This window comes from Cupressus sempervirens, chromosome 10, assembly GCF_028749045.1.
Source record: "Cupressus sempervirens isolate cs-2001-9-10 chromosome 10, ASM2874904v1, whole genome shotgun sequence".
Lineage (NCBI taxonomy): Eukaryota > Viridiplantae > Streptophyta > Pinopsida > Cupressales > Cupressaceae > Cupressus > Cupressus sempervirens.
In genome coordinates, this window is record NC_143127.1 from 833,107,541 (window position 1) to 833,131,378 (window position 23,838).

Sequence of the window (23,838 nt, forward strand, 5' to 3'; positions counted from 1 at the left end):
TTTTGGTTAAACTCCACTGAAAAAATATGTTTAATAGCAAAGATTGACAATAGTTGGTTATGGCATAGAAGATTGTGTCACATTAACTTTGATAACATTGTGAAGGCCAGTAATGCACTTGCTATGAGAGATTTACCCAAGATCACTAAGCCCACTAACACTATTTTAAAGAATGTATCTTGGCTAAGCAGAAGAGAGTCTCATTTCCTAGCAAGTAGTTTTGTACTACACAAAAGTTGGAATTGATTCATATAGATCTGAATAATCCTGCAAGAACAAGAGGATTCTATGGAGAAAGGTACCTTATGATTTTTGTTGATGATTTCACTAGAATGATGTGGGTATCTTTTCTTAAAGAAAAATTAGAAGCATTTGAGAAATTCAACATATTTAAGAACAAAGTTGAAAATGAATCTGGAGTTAAAATCAAGAGCTTAAGATCAGATAGAGGAAATCACCTCTAGAGAATTCAATATCTATTGTGAAGAGCATGTTATCAGGAGAAAACTATCCTCACCCCATACACCTAAGTAGAATGGGATTGCTAAAAGAAGAAACAAGTCAGTTGCTGAAGCAACAAGAGCTATGTTATTTGAAAATGATGTACCAAAAACCTTTTGGAGAGAAGCAGTCAATATAGTAGTATACACACTAAACAGAGTACATATGAGTAGAGGTATGGACAAAACACCCTATGAGCTATCATTTGGTCACTCACCATCAGTCAAATATTTTAGGATATTTGGAAGCAAATGTTACATCAAAAGAGACGATGATATCAGTAAGTTTGATCCAAGGAGTGATGAAGTTATGTTTCTTGGTTGCTCATTAAAAAGTAAAGCTTATAGATGTTTCAACTATAGAACAAAAACTATAGTAGAGTGCGCAAATGTTAAAATTAATGAAAAATTTGGCACTAAGGGAAAGATAGTGGATTATAACTCTGATGGAGATGATTACTCTAGAATGACTAATAAAAGTAATGAGTTATTTTTCAAGACTAACAATGACTTGTAGAATAATGTGCAAGTTGAAGATATGAGAGAAGAATAGAGCGTAGTGCTAGAAATAAGAGTTGAAATAGCAACTCCTACCCCAAATAGGAACTTGATAAGAAAGCATCCTACTAATCATATAATAGGAAGTAAAGAAGAAGGAATAATGACAAGGAGCAAAATTAATGAAGAACTATGTCTGATATCTCAAGTAGAACCAAGAAGTCTAGATGAAGCAATCAAATATGATCATTAGATAAGAAAAATGGAGAATGAACTTTGGTTGATAATAAAAAATGACACATGAGAATTAGTTCCTAGACCTAAGGACAAAAATGTGATTGGTACAAAATGGGTATTCAGAAATAAAGGTGAATGAATAGGGAGAAGTAATAAGAAACAAAGCAAGACTTGTATGCAAAGGTTACTCTTAGCAAGAAGGAACTAACTATGAAAAGATATTAACCTGTAGCAAGAATGGAAACAATCAGAATGTTCCTGGCATATGCAAAAAATAAGAATTTTAAAGTATATCAAATGGATGTTAAGTCAACATTCTTGAATGTAGAGCTTGAAGAAGTTTACATTGAACAACCAGAGGGTTTTCCTTTAATAGAAGAAAAGGACATGGTTTGTAGACTAAAGAAAGCATTGTATAGATTAAAACAAGTAGCAAGAACCTGGTATGCAAGGTTGGACAAATACTTAGCAAAGCTTTGATTTGCTAAAGGAACAATAGATAGTAACTTGTACTCGAAGAAAATAGAAGATGGTTTGCTAATAATCATTGTATTTGTTGATGACATCATATTTTGTGGAAATGATGAAGCTAGTAACAAATTCTCAAAAGACGTGAAGAATGAGTTTGAGATGAGCATGATAGGAGAAATGAAATTTTTCTTGGGACTACAGATAGTTCAAAACAAAGAAGGTACTTTCATCTCTCAGACCAAGTATTTAAAAGATTTTCTAAAAATATTTGGTCTAGAAAATTGTAAACCTATTGGAGCTCCTATGGTAACTAGACAAAAGTTATCAAGAAAAGATGAGATGCCTATTGTTGAACAAAAGAAGTACAAATATATGATTGGAAGATTGCAGTATCTTACTCATAGCAGACTAGATATAGCAAATACAGTTGGAATTGTGGCTAGATTTCAAGCCAATCCCAAAGAATATCACTATGCAGTAGTAAAAAGGATATTTAGATATCTGAAAGGAACATTAGATTATGGCATTTGGTATGAAGAAGTAATGACTTTACTCATTGTACTTACACAGATGCTGATTGGGTTGGAGATAAGGATGATAGAAAAAGCACTAGTGGAGGAGCATTTTTCCTTGAAGGAAGACTAGTTTCTTGGCTCAACAAGAAGCAATATTGTACCTCACAAAGTACTACAAAGATAGAATATGTTGTAACAACAAACAACTGTAATCAAGTCATATGGATGAAGTAGATGATGAAGGATATTGGAATTACATTCACAGAACTTGTTATCATTTACTATGATAATAGAAGTACTATTAACATGTCTAAGAATTAGATCTATGAGATTTCCACAATCCATGAATATGAGTTTTAGTTTTTGGATTTGATGGTAAAAAACTACACACAATCAAATCCAAAAACTAAAACTCATATGTCTAAGAATCCTATTTTTCACTCTAAAACTAAGCACATAGCAATAAAGTATCATGTGCTAAAAGAAAAAATTGTAGAGAAAGAAATCAGATTGGAGTATATTAATACTAAGGAACAGGTTGCAAACATTTTCACAAAGGTTTTATCAAAGGATACCTTTGAGTACCTGAGAGGTATGCTTGGGTTTATGCCCCTACCTAGCTTAGAGTAGAAGATGCAAAAGTGCATCAGTCCATGATACATAGCACCATTATTAGACTAGACTAAATGTTGATGCTTCCTTAATGGGGGAGTATCTATGATGAACATAGTCAACAAGGACTCTTGGTGATTGACAATTGGTATACAAAAATGTCTTTAGACACTTGTGTTGTTTATAGAATTATATGCAAAAGTTGTAAAAGCAACAAATCAGCTTGTGGTCGTGCTAATAGATTATTATATAGTTAAGAAATTAAACCTTTTATGTACTATCTTTGATATTGATGTCAATGGGAGAGAGAATGACATGAAAAACATTAGAGAAAATTTGTATTATGGGGGAGAAGTATTGTAATTAAGGATTGGTATTCTTGGAACTAGATGTTTTTCATCTATGTTTCCATCAATGCACAAGGGGAGATTGTTAGCATGAATGTTGATGCTATGGGGGAGCATTGTAGAACATTTTTTTTCATTGATGACAATATAGCAATAAGTTTGTATAAGACTAACAGAGCAGCTGACTGAGATTTGTGTATTAAGGACATTACATTGTGCATATACTTATCCATAGTTACTAGCACATACTACAGTATGTATTTGACATGTGGGCAAGTGCACAAAACCTGAATTGACATTGTACAAAAAATATTGATGATTTATAGAGAACCATACGAAAACAAAGCATTGGAAAAATAGTTTCTATTGTATGACCAATATAGAGCATGGTATTTAGAATTAAGGGTTGTGTAGTTAACTGGAGGTAGCACACTGACTACTGGTGATGTCAGGAAGTGCGTAGATATAGAAGTCACATGTGTAAAATTTTGGGTATAACTTTGAGCTGACAACATTAATTAAATATGTATTTTATTTAATTAACATATGGTAAAGTATGGAGCTGACTCAAGGAATTAATCTTGAGTGTGGTATAAAGGAAAGATGTTTTCTAAGTTTGAGAGACCATCATTGAGATCGAGAAGCAAAGAAGGCTTGCAAATTATGAAGTAGAGGAGCAAAATAATCTAGTAATGCATGTAAGTGACCTTAAAGGTTACTATTGACGGATACAAAGTTCTAGATCTAATTGCATGATCTGAAGGTGAAGAAGTTCGACATAGTGAACAGAGGAAGAAGTGAAATATTGTCACATATCTATTATTTTGAAAGGTATAGTACCAAGATCAATTAGATAGTGGGTTCATTGATCTGATCTTGAAGCTGTTTGGACAGTGGGTTCATCTGTCTTCTACAACTTCTAGCAGGGTTGGAATCTCCTAACAGGGATTGAAACTCTCCTAATAGGGACTCTTTGTACTAAGTATTTTAATAGACTATCCTCTAACAATGAATATTCAAATTAGTACATTATTTTGTGGGCATCATTCCCATTGGGGTTTTCCCTCTGATCAAGGGTTTCCCTAGTCAACATATCTGGTGTATTTGTGTGTGTGCATTTCTTTGTGATTGTTGTTCACTTTGGTTGATTAATTAAGAATTGTTTAAGATTGATATATAACTTATTCACCCACCCACCCTCCCCCTCTCGATTATACTAGTGATCAACTACTTCTAGGTTTACTAATTCTCGCCACCAACTAAACTTTACTCATCACATACTAAGTTTACTCAGCATACACTAGATCTTCACTTTTCTCAGCACTAACTAAATTTTTTTTGGCTTGAACTAATTTTTATTGACATCAACTGATCAGTCGATCAAGCATAGAAGATAGAATTTTATTTCTATGTTCTTCCAATCTTAACTAGTGTATCCATCAACCTCATCTTTAAGTAAATAAACAATACAACATATCATCCATGTCTTACTTGTTCTTAATACTCCTCTTCTATACCAAATAACTCAACCTTTGTTTTATGTTCTTGTGTTATTACATTTGATCAAATCCTCTTCATCAATCAAACAAATGATAGCATTCAGACCAAACACGAAATTGTCTCACCAATAAGTAGCATGTTTGATATCATTGGAAATATAATGATTGTTCCAAATTCCATACAAATAATTGTGTTTTCAACATTAGCCACACATCATCTATGGCCTAGTCTTCCTAGCATTGAAATTTATGATGAGAACACTAAAGTTTACAAATTTTATCCTCATCTATAGCTGGAAAAGATCTTTGAAGAATACATTAATATGAATGGTGTCTTCACAATGAGGTTATGTTGGGAGTTACAAGGGTGTCCTAAGAAAATATTTTCACCTTAAGCTATATATCAGTAGGGAGCAAATTAGGATGTTGTTTTATTCAATCTCCATCACTCTCATACCTAAGGATCATAGCATTTGATGGTTAATCTAAAAAGACTTCCTAGGTATCCTAAAGATAAAGTAGTGCTTCTTGAGTTATGTAGGAAAATTTTTAATGTGAATACACTATGCTCCAATGTAAAGAAGAAAGTCAACATCCCTGTCCCAATTTTTGCAAGACCTTATTCTTGTGCATCTAGATCTTATGCCCAAAATTTGGTAAAATACCTTTGAGAACAAGATCAAATTGATTAACGACTAGCTTCTAAGGCCTCAATATGATCCTATTGGCTTTGTCAAAGATCATCTAAAGCTAGGATATGCTTATAGGCATGCTTTGGATATTGAGGACTATTGGGCTGGATGTTATAATAAGTACCAAATGAGAGAGAAGTGCTAGTCTAGGCTAACTATTGACGTAATCAAGCTATATAATGATATGGTTGATGTTAGTGGTATTGCAAATGATAGTTCTTATATGAGGCCCTCCATTTATGAACAAGACAAGGACACTCCTATAGTATCAATTTCTCCTGATGGTCCTGTCATTGATACAATAGACAGTCTCATGGTTGGCATCATCAAAAGGATAGAGAAATGGGTAGAATGGAACTGAGCAAGGAAAAAGAGAACTAGAGCTACTAGATTTGTAGGTGGAATAGCATTTGGAACTACTCAACCATCACCAACAGCTACTTCCACCATTGCAACCACATCAACATCAATAGGATCAGCATAGTTTTTTGGTGGAGGAGGAGATCAACCTCCTAAAAAGAATTTGCAAGTCTCTCGAACTTATGGAAGAGGATCTCTACTAGACACCAAAAAAGTGGGAGATAAGGAGGTTGAGAAAGGTGAGGATAAAGAGAAGGAGAAATCAATAACCAAGGACTCCTCTAATGTTCTTGTCATCAACATAGATGTTGACAATAATCTTTTGGATGGTCAAGAGCAAGATGCATCTCAGCAAGGTAAAACTCTAACCCTTTCAGTTATTAAAGAAACTTCCTTTTCTTTTTCTAGCAGGAGCAAGGTGACACCCCCAGTAGCAAGGAAGCTCTTTAATCTTATAGCCCCATAGTTAGCACTCAATCTCCTTTCATCCTAGTCCTAGTTGGAAGAGACCATTGGTAGAAAGAAGAGGAGATGTGAGGAGAATGTTCCATCTAAAGACCTCATCATGAAAGTGACTCAGTCCAAGGCTATGTCAAAGAAAGTAAAGGAGAGGAAGAGCATTGAAGTGTTGGTAATAGACTCAACTTCCAAACACTTACTTATGGTGATTGTGGAACCCCAAAAAGAGAGAAATTTTCATGAATTGACTCCTAATTATTTTTAGATCAAAACTATTGACTTGGGAATTCCAATGCATGACTCTATGGTCAACATCTAGATATCAACTAATACAAATATAGAAGATAAGATGGAGGAGCTAAGGTCTATGAAAGAGGTATTGAAGGCCTTTAATAGAGAATTGATGGATTACATTAGAGTTGCACTTTGAAGCACACCTTCAAGCATATTTTATCCAATTGCTAAGGAGAACAAGAACCTATTGCTTAAGCTATAGCAAGAGAGGCAATTTGGTCAAATTGGTCATGCCTAGATAGATGAACTCAAGGCCCAAGGTCCTCCCCTCAATGAGAACCTTGGAACTCTGTTGTTAGATACAAATATATTGAGAGAAATAATGGAAAATCACCAAGACTCAATGAAGAAGGAATCAAAAAGCTTAACATAGCAATTGCCTTTGTTACAAGAGGTGATTGACATGAAGACCAATGTGGTTGTGAATGATGTGATACTTAAATCCCAAAAAAACCATTAATTCATTGGAAACAATCTTTGGAATTCAAATATGAGAATTTAGTGAAGTCTAAGAATAAATTGAAGTGTGCCTGTGATTTAGTAAAGGAGGAAATGGATAAAATATTTGAATATTTAAAGGTTTTGCTTATTGAATCTTATGACACCAATAAGCATTAGCTAGTGGACGTGGAGCGAATGAACACTAAGTTTATGGCATTCATTGAAGAAACTTCTGATCCATCAAATTTCCAAGTGGCAAAGCTTCTAGAACTCATAGTAGTGGACTGCATTCTTAAACACGTAGCAGAGAAGCACCAATCAAAGATTTCTAGAGTGAAAGATCTACTAGAAATTCATGACTATTGAATAGTCAGAGTTGACAACGTCCTTATCCCAAGTGTCATGGAGTTGAAGAATTTAATCAAATCAATGAAGACCTAGAGAGCTAAATCCATAACTCTAAAAAAGAACTAATGCTTTGTCAGATGCGTTACATACATCTTCTCTACAATATGAGAAGTATTTTCTCTTCTCTCTCTCATATAATATTGCAGCCATTTTTGGAATTCTTCTCATAGGCTTGGACTTAGTAACAGATGATGACTCAGTCAATCCTATTTTTAGCATTCATCTATTCATACATTTTCTATAATGTAATCATCAAATGTAACTAGTCATTCCTAGGAGAGCCTATAAATGTAACTTTTTGAAGAGTAAATACGATTGGTAAATTTATGAGGTTGGAAAACCCCTGTAGTTGGGACTACTAAGTGAGAATTTGTGTCCACATCTTGAATTTGTTGTTCATTTACTTTTTGTATGGTACTTGGAATGAAATGTGTTGTTAATGAAAGCTAAGAGATTGAAAATAATCTAGGTATTCTTTCTTTCTTTTCAGTGGTTGTATTCTTTTCTTCCTTTATTATACTATTACCTTATTTCCACTATTCTATACAAGTTATTTCATTCTCATTTCATTGTTGTGTGAGAAGTTTGGGATTTTGGTTAATCAAAGTGACTAAGTAGGAAGCAATATGGGTATTTTTAAATCTTAGTCACTTGGATAATTCAGGTATGATCAAGTTGATCATACTTTCTCTTCTTATGCAGTGTGCATTGGTAGATAGTCTTGCATGTTTGTTTCTTGCATTCAAAGGATAGAATAGATTGCATTATAGATGTAAGAAGAGCTTTAAAATGACTCATGCACATTTATGTCTATGAAAGTTGTGATTCATCATTCAAAATTGGCCTAGATTGCTTGAAGTGTGAAGCAATCTGGATATACCTCTCCTACTCTCTAGTTAAGAGCATACCCCTCAAAACCAAATGATCTACTACATACAAATTCCTTGAAAATCTTTATATAACATGGAAGCCATACCTTTCAATTCAAGGGTCTTTGATAGATTACTACACTAACCCATTTTGTTGTTAACTATTTTGTTTTCCACCACTTTGTGCACATTAAGAGTCAAGGTATCAACCAAAATCCAAGGAAGACAATTTTTTTACCAAAACACTACAATCTACATTGGAAAAGAAAAATGACTACAAATCTTTTCCTCTCAATTATAGTTTTACACATCATCAAGATATTAATTGGAAGGTGAACCTCAAATTATTTGACTATTTTTTAATAGCAAAATGTTTTTGACAAAGAAAGGAAGAAAGATGATGCTAACCTGTGGTACAAACAAAAGACACTAGACACTAAAAAATAACTAACAACACCTAGTGCTAGTCATCAAAGATAGCAACCTAGGTCTACTTATGTCAAAAACAAAGTTTCAATTGTGGAAAAACCATTAACCGAAGTTCACATTGTTAAAGATCATCATGGGACATGCCCCCATACTAGCTATTTTTTTAACCAAAAAAAAGAATAAATGAGCCATGTGGGCCCTTTAAAACTAACAAAAACCACTCAGAGGTATGAACCTTACGCATTCTCATAAAGCATGGAAGTACCCTTCAAGTAAAGGACTTGCATTCTAAGGTTGAATCTCCCAAGAAGATTGGCTTCCTTACAATCAAGATGAGCCTAAACTACTACTTGAGAGGAAAAGGGAGAAGGAATACATGAAAGTAAATTATTGAAAGGGAAAGGGGGTGATGCACTAGATTGAAATGTGGTTACTACCTTTGCCTATAGATGCACTACACATCAATGAAACACCCAACTACAATATTCTTAACTCTAATATACCTTCAAAGAACTTAGATGCAAGTTAGAAACTAGTCTGATACTTAAAGGAAATATATTTTCACTATACAATAAATACCACCAACTCAAACACAACATGCAAATTAGGAAAATTATAAAAGAAACATTCACCAGAAGGCACAAAAGCATGCACTAGATAGAAGAATGACAAGAATAGGTAAGAAAATTTTTTAAAATTCATTAAATGAAGGAAAGGAATACATTTGCATAACATACTACTACTGAAAAATGCAAATAGAGAAGAATCCTAAAAAATATTTACAAACTTGCCTTTATAGATTAGGCATAACATAGATGTTTACATGAAGTTCAAACCCCATCCATGATGGAGTTAGATTATAGAGGAGCAATAAATGAGAATCAAAAGAAATATGATCATGAAATGTAATTTGTCCGTAGAAGTGACTAGAAAAGCTAAAGGAAATGCATCTAGTCGATAAAAGATCAAATCTGAAAAATTAGATCCTTACAAGAAATAAAGAGGCATAGAGATACATTAGCATCATAAAACAAGGCCCAATAAGTCCCTCAACATTAAAGAACTATCCTTGAAGATTTATGTTGGATGTAAAAGATCAAATTAGGATGTTGTCAAAAAATGCAAGAAGGGGCAACCTACACTATTAACCCACCTACGTACAACTGTAGAGTTGACCCATGTGGAAAAGATCAATTCTACCTCAAAAGTAGTGGACCTTTGATGTGGTTCTTTTTGTTTAAAATGACTAGCCTAGATGTTGCAAAAATATCCCAAAGAATGATTAAAACACAACCATTAATAAAGAAAACTTTTGATCTGCCAATCGGCACATTTCAGAATGCACAATGGAGGGAACAAAAAAACACTTTCTTTATTTTGCAAGATGACCAAAATGACCTCAACAAAATAATGCAAAGAAATTTTGGCCATAACTAGCTTGAGGTTGGGATTGATATTAACAATATGAAGGCTACGGAATAACATTTTCAAGATATGGGGGGAATATTATTCATTTGTATGAAATGGGTCCATAGTTAGAACTTCATAAAAGTTGAAATTCCATAGAAAACTTTGGAAAAATGCAAAAGGTCAAGAATGATCTTTACATACCAGCATTGGGTCTATTTGAAACTAGTTGAAACATGCCTCCAAAAGCTAATTTCACTAAGAAAAATACCCAATTTCTCAATGAATAAAGATTGCAATGGCTACGAGGGAACTTATGTAGCTAAATTTATTTCTCCCAATGGGTGTGCCAAAAGTTATGGTATGACCAATGGAGGTTTTGAAAATTTATTTGAATCTTTGAATGTTTGTCCCACTAAGCATACAAAAAATTATTGACACAAAAGTCTACACCCTTGCTTGAGGTATGGCCCTCAAGCGACCTTGTGTAACATGGAAACAACATCATAGTGTGGGACTTGCACTTTAAGGTTGAATCTCTAGAGAAGGCCAACTTCCTTACAATCACAATGCATTTAAACTACCACTTGAGAGGAGAGGGGAGAAGGAATTAATGAAAATAAATTACTAAAAGGAAAATGGGGTGGTGCACCAGATTGAAATCCGGTTACTACCTCTACCTAGAGATGCATTATGCATCAATGAAACACCCAACTACACTATTCTTAACTCTAATCTACCTTTCAAGAACTTATGTGCGGGTTAGAAACTAATCAGATACTAAAAAGAAATAGATTTTCACTATACAGCAACTACCAATAGCTCAAATACAACACACAAATTAGAAAAAATAGAAAAGAAACATTCACCATAAGGCACAAAAACATGTAGTAGATAGAAGAATGGAAAGAATAGGTAAGAAAATAAGAAATTTTATTGATGGAAGGCAAGGAATACATTTGCAAAACATTCTACTACTACAAAATGCAAATAGAGAAGAATGTCAAAAAGTATTTAAAAACTTGTCTTTATAGATCAAGAATAACTTAGATATTTACATGAAGTTCAAATCCCAACCATGGTGGAGTTAGATTACAGAGGAGAAATAAATGAGAATCACAAGAAATATGATCATGAAATCCAACTTTCTCGTAGAAGCGATAGCCTAAAAAACCAAAAGAAATGCATACAGTCAATAAAAGATCAAATCTAAAAAATCATATCCTTACAAGCAATAAAGAGGCATGGAGATACATTGGCATTGCTAACCAAGGCCCAAGAATTTTCTCAACATTAAAAAAACTAGCTATGAAGATGTGTGCTAGATGCAAGAGATCAAATTGAGTCATCGTCAAAAAATGTGGGAAGGGATAACTTGTACTAATAATACACCTCTATTAACCTATAGATTTGACCCCTGTGGAAAAGATCAATTCTACCCCATAAGTGGTGGACTGTTGATGTAGATCTTTTCATTTAAAATGAATGTCATAGATGCTACAAAAATGTCCCAATGAATAATTAAAACACAACCATTGATGAAGAAACCTTTTAATCTAATGGCCGGCACATTTCCCATTGTATGGTGGAAGTAACAAAAAACACTTTCGCTATTTCACAAGCTGACCGAAAATGATCTCTATGAAATAGTGCAATGGGATAATATGCAACTCAGCCAAAAGAGATAGAGCCAACAACCAAGCTACACAACAGAAGAATAGACCAAGCTACTCGGTCAAAGAATACTCCAGATAACACGAAAGGTTAACTATTAATTGACTTGTTAACACACCAAAGAATCCAACCCATTGAAGATCTAGTAGATCAGTTATATGTGATGGGTTAAATGGGAGCAAAAGTATTCAACAAAAACAAAGAGGGAAAGACAAATTCATCCTCAAAAGGTCCAATAACCAAACTATGGAAATAGATAGCCTATCCTTCTTTCACCATCATAGTCAAAGGTCCAAATCCAACAAACCACCACTTTGGATTAGTAATCCCAAAGATATATTTCCCTTCTAGATACTCCACTCCCACCTCAATAGAATCAAGAAAAGGAGAGATCGCAAAACCAATACTAGGGAAGTGAAACTTTCAACCATCAACACTTTTACCAATGGTATCCTAGCTAACTTCCTCTTCACTATGGATCACCTCCACCACAAGCTTGAACTCCACCTCTATAGGGGTCAATCCCACCATCAAAAAAATGGAGGGAGAAAACAACAAACTCCAAATCTATCACTTGGGTAAGCACATATTTCTCATAACCAAGAGGCATAAGGAAGTCGTGTGGGCAAGGAACAAACTACCCTATGAAGGGGGAAGCCAAGCCTAAAGCGAAGGCTCAAAGAAACATAAAACTAGTCAAAGAAGTCAATATTCTTTCTCATCATAAATTTAGGCTTATTCTCATAACTTGGCCACTTATCCAAATCATAGAAACTTAAATAAAGGATCATCAGTGTACCCAAGCACACTGGGGCCTTACCCACCAATGAAATAGGGACAATAACATCACATCTAGTCCCATCAAATTTAGCCTCAGAGAGTTGTTTATCAATATAAAAATAGTCCAAAAAAACTTGTGCACTCTAAGTCATTCTCATACCAGTCACATTTATAATCATCCAAACAAAAAAACTACACTACTACCCCTTGCTCCAAATTAGTAAGTAAATCCCAATATGATTTATCAATAATTGAGGGAGAAAAACCCTTTGTTGGCATCCATATTTTCTTACCTCAAGAAATAAAAGGGTTGCCCAAAAACATGGATGCAATTTCCCTTCAAACAGTACAATACAACTTAGACCCAACCAAAGGAAAGGTGTGAAAATACCTTGGGAATGTATCATTAGGGAATTATTGAGCACCTGCTAAACATTCACCACAATCTTCTAGAAATAAGCATTACCTGAGATCAAGATCAAACCATGGGAAGAGATCTGGGTCAAAATACCAATAACATCATTAGATGGTTGCACCTCCTAGCACCAAAAACCACTAAAAGATTGACAATAAAAGAACCCAACAAAGGGAACCTGCTAGAATCCCCTCACCACACCACTCCACATTGGTTGTAGACAACCCCCAGCCAAGATATTCTATCATGATCAGCACGAGTAGTATAAGGGTCAACAAAAATCAGCCCCCAACCATTGGAAAAACCCAATAACCCATCAAGACCTAGACCACAAGACTTCCTAAGCCAAACTATTGAAAGGCTGCAAACTCCCCTCAAAGGGCTTATGCACCTCAACAAGAGAAACTAGATCCAAGTCCAAGAAGAATAAAGCCAAACACGTGCAAGAGTGAACCCCACCTCTAGAGATACAAACTCCCCAATAGAATATTGCATCGCCATCCTCATCTTCATCGTTATTCTCTTCCTTGCCATTTTGGGCCACCCCTTCAACACCTCTATAGTTGTGAGAAACCCTAGGTTTCAAACTTGCACCGCTACTCCCTCTCCCACCCATCATGTTTTACACAAAACTATTGAACAATATTTTTTTTTTTCTTTGAGTGAAGATAATCCTTTGTTCAAAGGTTTTTCCTACACAATGTTTGTACAAAGACACATCAATCAGAATAAGAAAAAAATTTCAAAGATGCTTGAGTGGTTTGAGTGTCCTAGAACATAGAACAAATAATGACAGTCAATATTATGGAAAACTCTTCTCTAAAATTTATATAGAAGTAATGAATATGTAGCTACACATATTTTTCTTGTACAATGTAACATAGATAATCCAACTAATCTTGAATTATATGTATTAACTAATTTTTTTGTAACATTTTATTGTTAGAGTTGTATATTAATTATTATTAAATGGATTATCTTTTATTTTTTGAAATTGTAAAAAAAAGATAAACATTATACAATGTCCATTATCATGAAGACTATCCAATTAATCATTTTTAAGATATTTTTAATTACAAGTTTACATCTTACTTAGGTAAAACATAAATATTTATTTTAGATAGAAAAAAATTAACTTGATGAGAGTAAAAAATTAACATAATGAAGATGAAAATTCTAAACCAATCAAATTGTCAATTATTCATTTTATAGATATTTTTTATTGAAATTTTAAATCTTACCTTGGTAAAAGATAAACATTTATTTTAGATAGGAAAAGATAACTTAATTAGAGTCAACCTTGTAAGTGAATCAATGATTCATTTTTAAAATATTTCTAATTAAAAATTTACATCTTACTTCCACTAAAGATAAATATGTATTTTAGGCAGAAAAAATTAAGTTATGATTTACTGACAAATGTATCAGTAATAATCACTAATGAAAACATCTAAATAAATAAAATAATATATGTGTCAAAATGAATGCTAAAAATATTTAAACATTTATTTCAAATATCAAATTGAATATGATATCAACTAACTTTCTTTTCTTTTCTAATTTCCTTCTAATGAAACTGGAAAACAAATTTACGCTTTCTTATACAATTTGTAATACTTTATTATGGTGATACATTCTATAATACTTTTTATATTTAATTTCGTGTCTTATTCTGGCAAGGAACCACTTGATGTGGAAGGAGGCTGATCAAAGACATCTCTTTCGGTCGAATCGTCCACCTGATCCAGTAGCACCTGTAGAGACCTTGGAATTTGTGGTGCAGAAGCCTCCATTGTTCCTTCCAATATCTTCACCACTTCACTCATGCTCGGTCTCTCATTCTCATCGTCTTGAATGCACAGCCCAGCCACCATGGCAGCTCTTCTCACTTCTTCGATATTCGCCTCCCTTGCGATCCTTGCATCCACAACACCTCCTATGTTTCCCCTCTGAATTTGAGATGAAGCCCAGGTAGGAAAGTACAGCCTACTTTCCTCCACCTCTAAATCTAGATTTCTGCGGCCAGATATAATTTCCAGCAACGTCATGCCAAAACTATACACATCCACCTTGGGAGTGATTGGAAGGCCAGAGATCCACTCGGGAGCCAAATACCCACGAGTTCCTCTTGTGGTTGTCAGAACGCGGCTGAAATCTCTGCCAACCAGCTTTGCTAACCCAAAATCAGCTACGGTCGGGCGAAATTGGCTGTCCAATAAAATGTTTTCAGGCTTAATATCGCAGTGGATGATCTGATCCCTGCATTCCTCATGAAGATAAACTAATCCTCTTGCAGTTCCGAGTGCAATCTGAAACCGGGTGTTCCAATCCAAAACCTTCTCTGTTTCTTCCTCTTTGAGAAAGAGAAAGGAGTTTAGAGAGCCGTTGGGCATGTAAGCATACACCAGTAGCCTTCGAGTACCTTGTACGCAGAATCCCCAGAGCCTCACCAGATTCACGTGCTGTATTCTCCCGATGGTGCTTATTTCTGCACGGAATTGCTTTTCTGCTCCGGTAGAACCCTCCAGTTTTTTGACCGCCACTAGCGTTTTGTCGGGCAGGACTCCAGCGAACACAGAGCCGAATGCGCCGCTCCCGAGCTTACGCTTGAAATTATTTGTTGCAATTCGCAGCTCTTTGTAAGTGAATGCTTTGAGCGATGTTGGTACGCCCTCTTCCATGCTTTTCTTCCACAGCCTTCGACGTTTACACACAAAAAAGACGGCCACGAGGAGAGCCAAAATGACACAGAAAGCAGCGCTAGTTACAGCAAGTACAACACTAAGTACATGGGATTCGCTCCTTCCCTCCGATGTCGAATGCGGCAACTCGGAAGCGGCCACTCTAATGAAGACCGAACTGTTATCCGATGAAGCGCGCATCTCGAACAAATCCCCAAACCACAGTCTACACATGGAATGATAAGAAGTAGCGAAAGAAAACGCTGAGCAGGAGCAATTGTTGAGACAGGCAGTCCGGCAACCCTGCTCTGTTGCCTCATTGTACGTGACAGCTTTCCTCTGAGGCAAGTACCGGTTCTTGGCTTCATGGAAGCCATCGGTTGTTCCCTCTGCTGCAGAGCATTGCAAGGGTTTTCTCCGAGCACAACCATTCGACCACCAGCTTTGAGATGGGTGCTTTGCATTGGGCGAGAAGCCATCAACACAACTACACACATCATTCGCATTACATACTCCGTAAGCCCCACAAATATCATACTCGCTGCATTGGCCCCGGTGCGTCGACCAAACCAGATGCCATTTACTGTCCATCCAGAAGTATGTTCCGTATTCACCATTCGGTTGGAACACTAGACGCGCCGTGAGAGGTTTCCAAGCCGGGTTCATGACATAAGTATAGTACATTCTTGTACGAGAAACCCTCACAAGGGACATGTCGACTATGTCCTGACCTTTCATCTCCGGAATCTCGGTAAAAGAATTCCCAGTCCAATCTCCACTGGACCAATATCTAACACTGTTGTTATACAGCATCACCATCTGGGACTTCCCTGGGGACATGTCCATTCCATAAGAGAATAGCCCAATTGCAGGATCTACGGAGCTCTTCCACGATCTTAACTGCATGCCTTTCCACATCTTCATACCCGGCAACCAAGTATCGCCTGGATGAGCGAAACTCTCCCAAACAATCTCAGACTTTTCACCACCGCCAAACATAACGAGATTACCGGAGTCCATTAAGATTGCACCTGATGCTTTACGGCCATGATCAGTCGACCAAACCGACCGACCGTCTCCGTCAAACAATCTGAGATCACCGTCACTAGAAAAGTTGAGAACTCCATGCTTATTTGTCACCGGATCATCTCTGTTGGCCACCCAGACAATGGCCTTCTGAGCGATTGGGGCATACCAAATGCCAATATACCAATAGTTCGTTCCTATGGGACTGAAAAATCCCAATGCGAACGTGCCATTCTTCGACGTTAGGGTCTGGTTTCCTGAGAGGGAAGAACCCATTAATAGCGTATCTCCACCATTCACTGCTAATAAACAGGAATTATGCATTGCAGTAATAACAGTAATGACTAGCACCACTTTCTTCATCTCCATCTCTATAACCAGAGAACTTGTATTTTTTTGACAAACCAGCCCCGAGAAGAACTTTATTTTGATGAGATTGTCTTTCTAGTTTAATCTCGAACTTAAATTAAAAAATCTGATGGGCTCAAGTCCTACCGTTTATCACACGTAAACGAATTGAATTTTGCGAAGTCTGGTAAGAAAATGGAACCACTATTGTTTTCTCTTCCTGCATTTCGTACAGTTGTTGGAGACTGCAGGTCAGTCAAGTCTATCGCGTCAGTCAACAGAAGGCTTCTGCGGTGCTTCAAATGGGGCAGGTGGAAATATCTTTCCTAGTAGAATGTGAACGGTACCAAAAGATCTTCAGATGCTCTGACACGGAACGATTCGAATGTGAACAGTAATACAAAAATCTTTCCAATGCTTTGACAATGAACGATTTGATTAAGATTGTGGCGCTTAACTATAATTCGTCTTATGTCTTCTATTGGGTTTTAATAATAAAATATGCTTTCACTAATTAAAATATGAAAATGAACATATCCACTCAAGTGAGTGGTAGAGTATATTAGACTGGTATTTCTATTATTTTGAAGGTGCAAGGGTTATGCTGATAGTCTTATATATTTTTGAATATTTGCTTGAGTATGAAGGTGCAAAGGTTATGCTGATAGTCTTATATATTTTTGAATATTTGCTTGAGTATTTTTTTCTTGTACTGATTTTAATTCAATTGTTTCGTTTGAAGAAGTTGATTTATTACATTATCTTTTTCATTTCTCTTCATACTCATAATACAAACATTTTCTTTAAGAGTCATCTGATCTAAGCAGTCCTCCTCCTTTTTTCTATAATTGTATCCAAGTTACTTTTTATTTTGGAGTATCTTTCAAAATTGAAAAGCAGGTCAGATGCGAAGACCATCAATTTTTTTTACTCTTGACATAGCTGTAAAAGTGAGGTCTTGTCTTTCAATCATGCCAATATCGATTGTTGCTTTCTGTAGCGTGAGTCCCTGAGATTTGTGTATTGTGATAGCCCACAACATGGTGATTGGTAGTTGTCCTCAGACGCCTAATGTGTTAAGCACTATTTGTTAGACTGGGATTGTTGCATCAAAAGACCGATCTGTTAATGCTTGATGCAACCACTCAACTTATAGTACACAGGAGGCGGTTAAGACCTTCTCACGAATCCTAAAGGGAGTGATGATGAAATTTTCAATAATTTTCCCCTCAACATTACCCAAGGGTTTGAGGATTCGAACCTGTAACCAAGCTCTAATACCACTTGTTAGAGTGGGGTTGTCGTTGCACCAAAAGATCAATCTATCAATGTCTAATACAACCACTCAACTTATAGTACACAGGAGGTGGTTAAGCCCTTGTCATGAATCCCAAGGGGAGCGCTGACCAAATTTCCAACACTATTGGCACACATTTGGGATCCTCTTGATTCCATGGTGGTTCATTGTAAATTTTGAAATGTATAACAACATACATGGGCACGTCTGGTGATTTGGTACCTAGTATATAGATGATATCAATGGTTTCACCAATAGCTCCATTGACAAGTGTGGCTTCTATCCAAATGGTTGTTGTAAGCATTAGCATGTTGTCTTGTATAGAGGAGCACATATTTTTCTAATTGTTCATCATACATCTCGCTCTTATCTTTGTATCCACAATTTATTACTGTGTTTATCGTGACTAGACAATTTAATGATTTTAACATCTTTTTATTATGTAGTTTCACTACTTCATTTGTAGCGTATAGATGTATAAACCTATTAAATTATTATTTTTCATCTTTGCTTAAGTGGGTGTTTGTACAACTCATTAGGGGCTTCCTATCATGCTCTGTGGGGTTTGCTTCTCGTATATTGTGTAAAAGCTTGTGGTATTCTACTTCTATGCTAGTCTCGTCTTGTTGTCGAAAAATTGTTTGTATGTAACAACCCTAGTGAACTACTCTCAAAGTAACTTAGCACTTGAATGTGATGTATAGATTGGCTTATCCATAATAGGGGGCAATTGTGCAAGGTCGCCAAACAAAATAGCAAATATTCCACCAATGTGTACATGTTGTAGATGAGGCAAGGCCTCTCGTAATCGGCTATCAATTTTAAGTAGGAGCTTTGGACCTCAGAAGTTCATCTCATCAATAATAATGTATTTGATATATTTTAGTTCTTCTTAGAATGCTACTAATGCTTGACCTTGTAATTGTTGCATGTCCTTGATATGAATTCAGAGCTTTGAATGTATTAATGTAGCGCATATGTTAAATGCAGCAATACATGTGGGAGCTAGTAGTAGTAATTGTCCCTTTTGTTGGTATGCTTTCTTATTGAAGACTTCTTTTATGGATGCAATTAGATAGGATTTTCCTATTTCCAGTCTGCCTCGTACAACCATGTGTAATGCTTTATGTGGTTGATGATGTTCATGCTCCATAATTAAATCTAACAAAATTCTAGCCTTTTCTTAGGAGATAATGTATCATGGGAAGGGTTGGAAGACATAGATATGGTGTTAATATAGCCACTTGTTTTGTTCTCATATATAAAGTATGTAGCATTTGCATGTAGAAGTGGTGGAACAACAATATAGTCCCAATTGTTGTTTATGTCAAATTCACGCCTTCCAAGAATATTTAACTCATTGAGTATTGTAGTACATAATGGTCCCATTGGCAAGAAGAGTTCCCATTCACATGCACCTAGCACATCATCATTATCTTAATTAGTTTCATTTTCTTCTTCATTATCATCTTCTTCCTCGAAGTTATCCTCATCATCATCGGTTCGATTGACATGCCACACATTGTAACCTATAGTATTCATTTGATACCAATTATTGATTACTTGTTCTTTTGTGAGCCCTATATTTGCTTCTATATTACGGAAATGTTTATATAAGAGTAACTCACTCCAAAAGAATGTCTCCAAATGCTCTGATTCAATATCTAGGATTATATAAAATTTAGAATAAACTTTGACAATAGTTTTATTTTCTCATTCTTTCCATTTACATCCTTTTTGATATTTAACATATGAGTAAGATCTTGCAAAGTCAATTAAGCTCATTGTCTTGGGTTTGGGAGGATGATGCATGTAAGAGTGCAAGTAGCTTGATTGAATCTCAATGTTTCCTTTCTTTCTTATTATTCGATGTGGCTCTTTTCGTCCAACATTTAATGATACAAACTCTCAACTAAAAACAACAAGTGGAAGTTTCTATAACATATGACATGTTTCTTGTGCTCTTATATCACATTCAACAATAACTTTAGACAAGAATTTATGATATGCGCACATGGTTGAGTCATCTAGCTTTTGTGTTATAGATATTCTTTTTAGCATTTCAGTACATGTCTCAGATCATTTATCTTCCTTTGCTACATATTTTGCATTGTATTTTAAGACAAGTGTCCATGAGAGAATAGGTTGGCAATCTATATTCGCACTCCAAATCTAAAGCATCATTGCATTATGTATATTTAACCTATCATCATTTCTTGAAGGTTCATATTATACTTTTCTAGTGCTATCACATGATAATGTAGATACATCCTACTCTTTCCAAGAGGCTTTATATCTGCATGTTAACTTGTTCCCTTTCTTACATAGATGTGTACGCTCAATGCATTTTGTGTGTCTTTAAACTCAATTCATCAAAACTTTGTAATCGTGAGAAAGATTTGTAGCAAAAATCTTTGTTGAATTCAAAAGACAAGGATGATCTGAGGTAGAATAGTATACTATATTACTACGGTGACATGTAGCACGAGGATTCCAGGCAATAACACATATCAAAGAATTTCCTACCATGTTCAACTTTAACACTGTTTTACCAATCCAATGTATCCATATTTGGTGTATTTGGTATCCAAACGAATCTGTGTATGTGTCTAGTTCCTCAATGCTTAAATTCAATTCTATACCACCATTCTATTGTGCCAAGGAGCTTTTCAATCACTTCCTCTCAGAATATCATGAACCTTTGATGTATATATAGCACAACAATGTGTGGATTTGAATGACATTGTTTAATTGTTGTTTATTTGTTTGCATGACCATATCAATATTGTCCTTTAATAATATTTATAAATCTGGCCATTTCATATCTATAGCACTTAATGTAAAGAACTTGGTAGGTGGTCCAATTAGCTTGGCCATATCTTTCAGATCAACACAACACTTTTTCCAATATGGCCTTGTACCTCGCATTGTGGATCCAAAATGCACAAGTTCTTATGCTAAGTATGAATCTAGGAGTTGTTTAGATGTATAGAAAGATCCTCTATAGTCATTGGGATAATTTTTTCAACATTCTTTTTCAAAAAAATTGCAACTGGGATTTGGCTATGATGGCACATCATCATATTGTAAATTAAATATTGAAACCATGGGTGTCTTCCAAATCTTTGGTCTTGGTATTTTATTAAATCAACTGCATATTCATGCATGTATACTCAATGTATTCGCGGTTGCAATGGCAATGCAACTTCATTAGGGGATAGGGTTGAAAATGCTAAATCTAGTAGTACTTCAGAATTGTACTCATTTATAGGGGATGAATCTATGTAAGGCCAATACATGATGTCTTCTACAATATCTTGTAGATTGAGCTCTCTTTTAACAACTTATCCAATTCCCATTGCTTAATTGGCAACCTAGGCATGAGCGAGGACGTCTAGATTGCAATTAGATCATCTTCAATATCACCCAAGTCTAATTGATCAGTTGTTGTGGTCATCTCATTTTCTATGTCAACCATGCATAGCGAACCCAATATATTTATATTTTCTTCTTGAAGCTGGGACAAATTTTCTACACTTACAATGACATCATGGTAGTATGGATCACTTTTTTATTTTTATCATAGTGCATCTCTAACATGGCTCCTTCTCATGTAACAATCATAAGTGTGCCATTCTATGTTTTCTCTAAGTACTATTAAAATATCTAGCTCTTCTAGCCTTCATGGTAATATCTTTGTAATGGTTAGTATATCTTGTGGAAAGCTGATTGTATGTCCACTAAATTTATACTGATCACCAATAGTATGTTTTATTTGTAATATTGGAGCTATTCTAGCGATCAACATTTCTTCTACTTGGGTGCATCTTTTAAGTACAGTCGGTTGCTCACCTGGGTCCATGATGTTGAGTGTTGAAAACCTATGAATGCCCTTCTCATTAAACACCTCTTACATGTAACATTATTATGTGAGAGTTGTATATACATTCATGGGTATTGTTCCTTACATGTCATGTATGCTTGATGTTGAGCAAGTGCATCTAATCAATGTCAAAAAAAATTCATTGCTACTATGAATTTTGAATCAATGTTGAATGGTACATTTGGACCTACAAAATCTTTTGTTTGATTTTTGGCTTTTGTTGGTTGGTTCTACTCGTACCTTGTGCGCTTTTGTGTAGTCAGTTCTTCTTTGTGATGGATGTAGTAGTTATGACTACATTCACGATGTCGTAACCTTTGAGCATCACCTTTTCCAACACCTCTTTCTATTTTCTCAATTTTTTGATCATTTCTTGGAGGATGTAATTGAGTTGCTTTCTACATGTTGATATCCCTTCCTTGTGTTGAGCATAATAAGCTTGATTCCTTTCACAGGCCTTTTGTACATTGAGTGGCGAAAAATTTGATGCCACTTTACTCCCTTTAGTATTCATGTTTTCCATCTACAAAAACATTTCTTCATGTTAATTAGTATATGACAAGACATAGCACAATGTTTTCAATGTTTATTGATTCACATTTGTTAGAGTAACAATGTATAAACCCAAAAATATGCAGTGTACATGACATTATGAGCATATCAATGTCTATTGGGTTTGTATTGGTTGATCCCAATTTCAGGAAATGAGTATTAGATTCCTTATAAAGAATTTAGCTACATTTGAATCATGGATTGTGTAAATAATTTAAGATTTAGTATTAATGTTTGTCATCTATAAAAGCATTTCCTCCTATTAATTAGTATATAAAAAGACATCACACAATATTTTCAGTGTTTATTGATTCACATTTATTAAAGTAACAATGTGTAAACCTAGAAATATACAATGTATATAACATTATGAGCATATCAGTGTCTATTGGGTATGTCTTACTTCATCCCAATTTCAAAATATGAGAGGTGTTTTATTTGCAATTATACAATACATCATATGCATGTATAAGAACACCATGTTTATATTAATTATAGACCAAGACTGTGTATATTTCTCATCTTATGTGTACAATTCATAATGTATTATATGCATCTATGAGAACAATATGTTTATATTACATCAATTTCAAAAAAACATTAAATGTACATTTCTTATCTCATGTGTACAATACATCATATGTTTATGTACTGAACATTATGTTTCTGTCAACTTTAAACTAGCACCATGTACATTTCTAATCCTGCTTGGTGGCATATGACTATAATATTCATGAAAATTTTTAATTTAACCTTTGTATTCACCCTCTTTTCTATTTATTTTGGTTAGTGTGATCTATTGGCCCTCCTAATTGAGTGGTTGAGTAGTACACATATCTTTAGTCTTTTTAATCAATGCATTGCTCTCTAATGTGAAATCTATTAGAGAGACCTTTGTAATAGTTTCCTTCATGTGCTTTTCATCATTATACATATCATGTGTACATTTTATTGCAGGCACATAATCGTATCAGTGTTTTCGTCAAATTGAAGGTTATACAATAATTCTACTAACATGCCCATCAATTTTATCTCAGCCTCATCAAATGCTGAGCTATGTGGTCCTATAACTTTAGTTGAGCTATGTACCTATAATTGCATTTAGTGACAACTTGGTCACATTTTGGGCAGTATCATCCCCTAT

At 35.0% G+C, this 23,838-nt stretch overlaps 1 pseudogene across 1 annotated transcript; it reads right to left on the reverse strand.

Annotated features, from left to right (window-relative positions):
• Positions 1–14,392: 14,392 nt before the first annotated feature.
• On the reverse strand, positions 14,393–17,050 carry LOC149536569 (G-type lectin S-receptor-like serine/threonine-protein kinase At2g19130 pseudogene; annotated as a pseudogene). Its single transcript, XR_016356852.1, has one exon. The product of XR_016356852.1 is annotated as a G-type lectin S-receptor-like serine/threonine-protein kinase At2g19130 pseudogene (transcript).
• Positions 17,051–23,838: the final 6,788 nt, after the last annotated feature.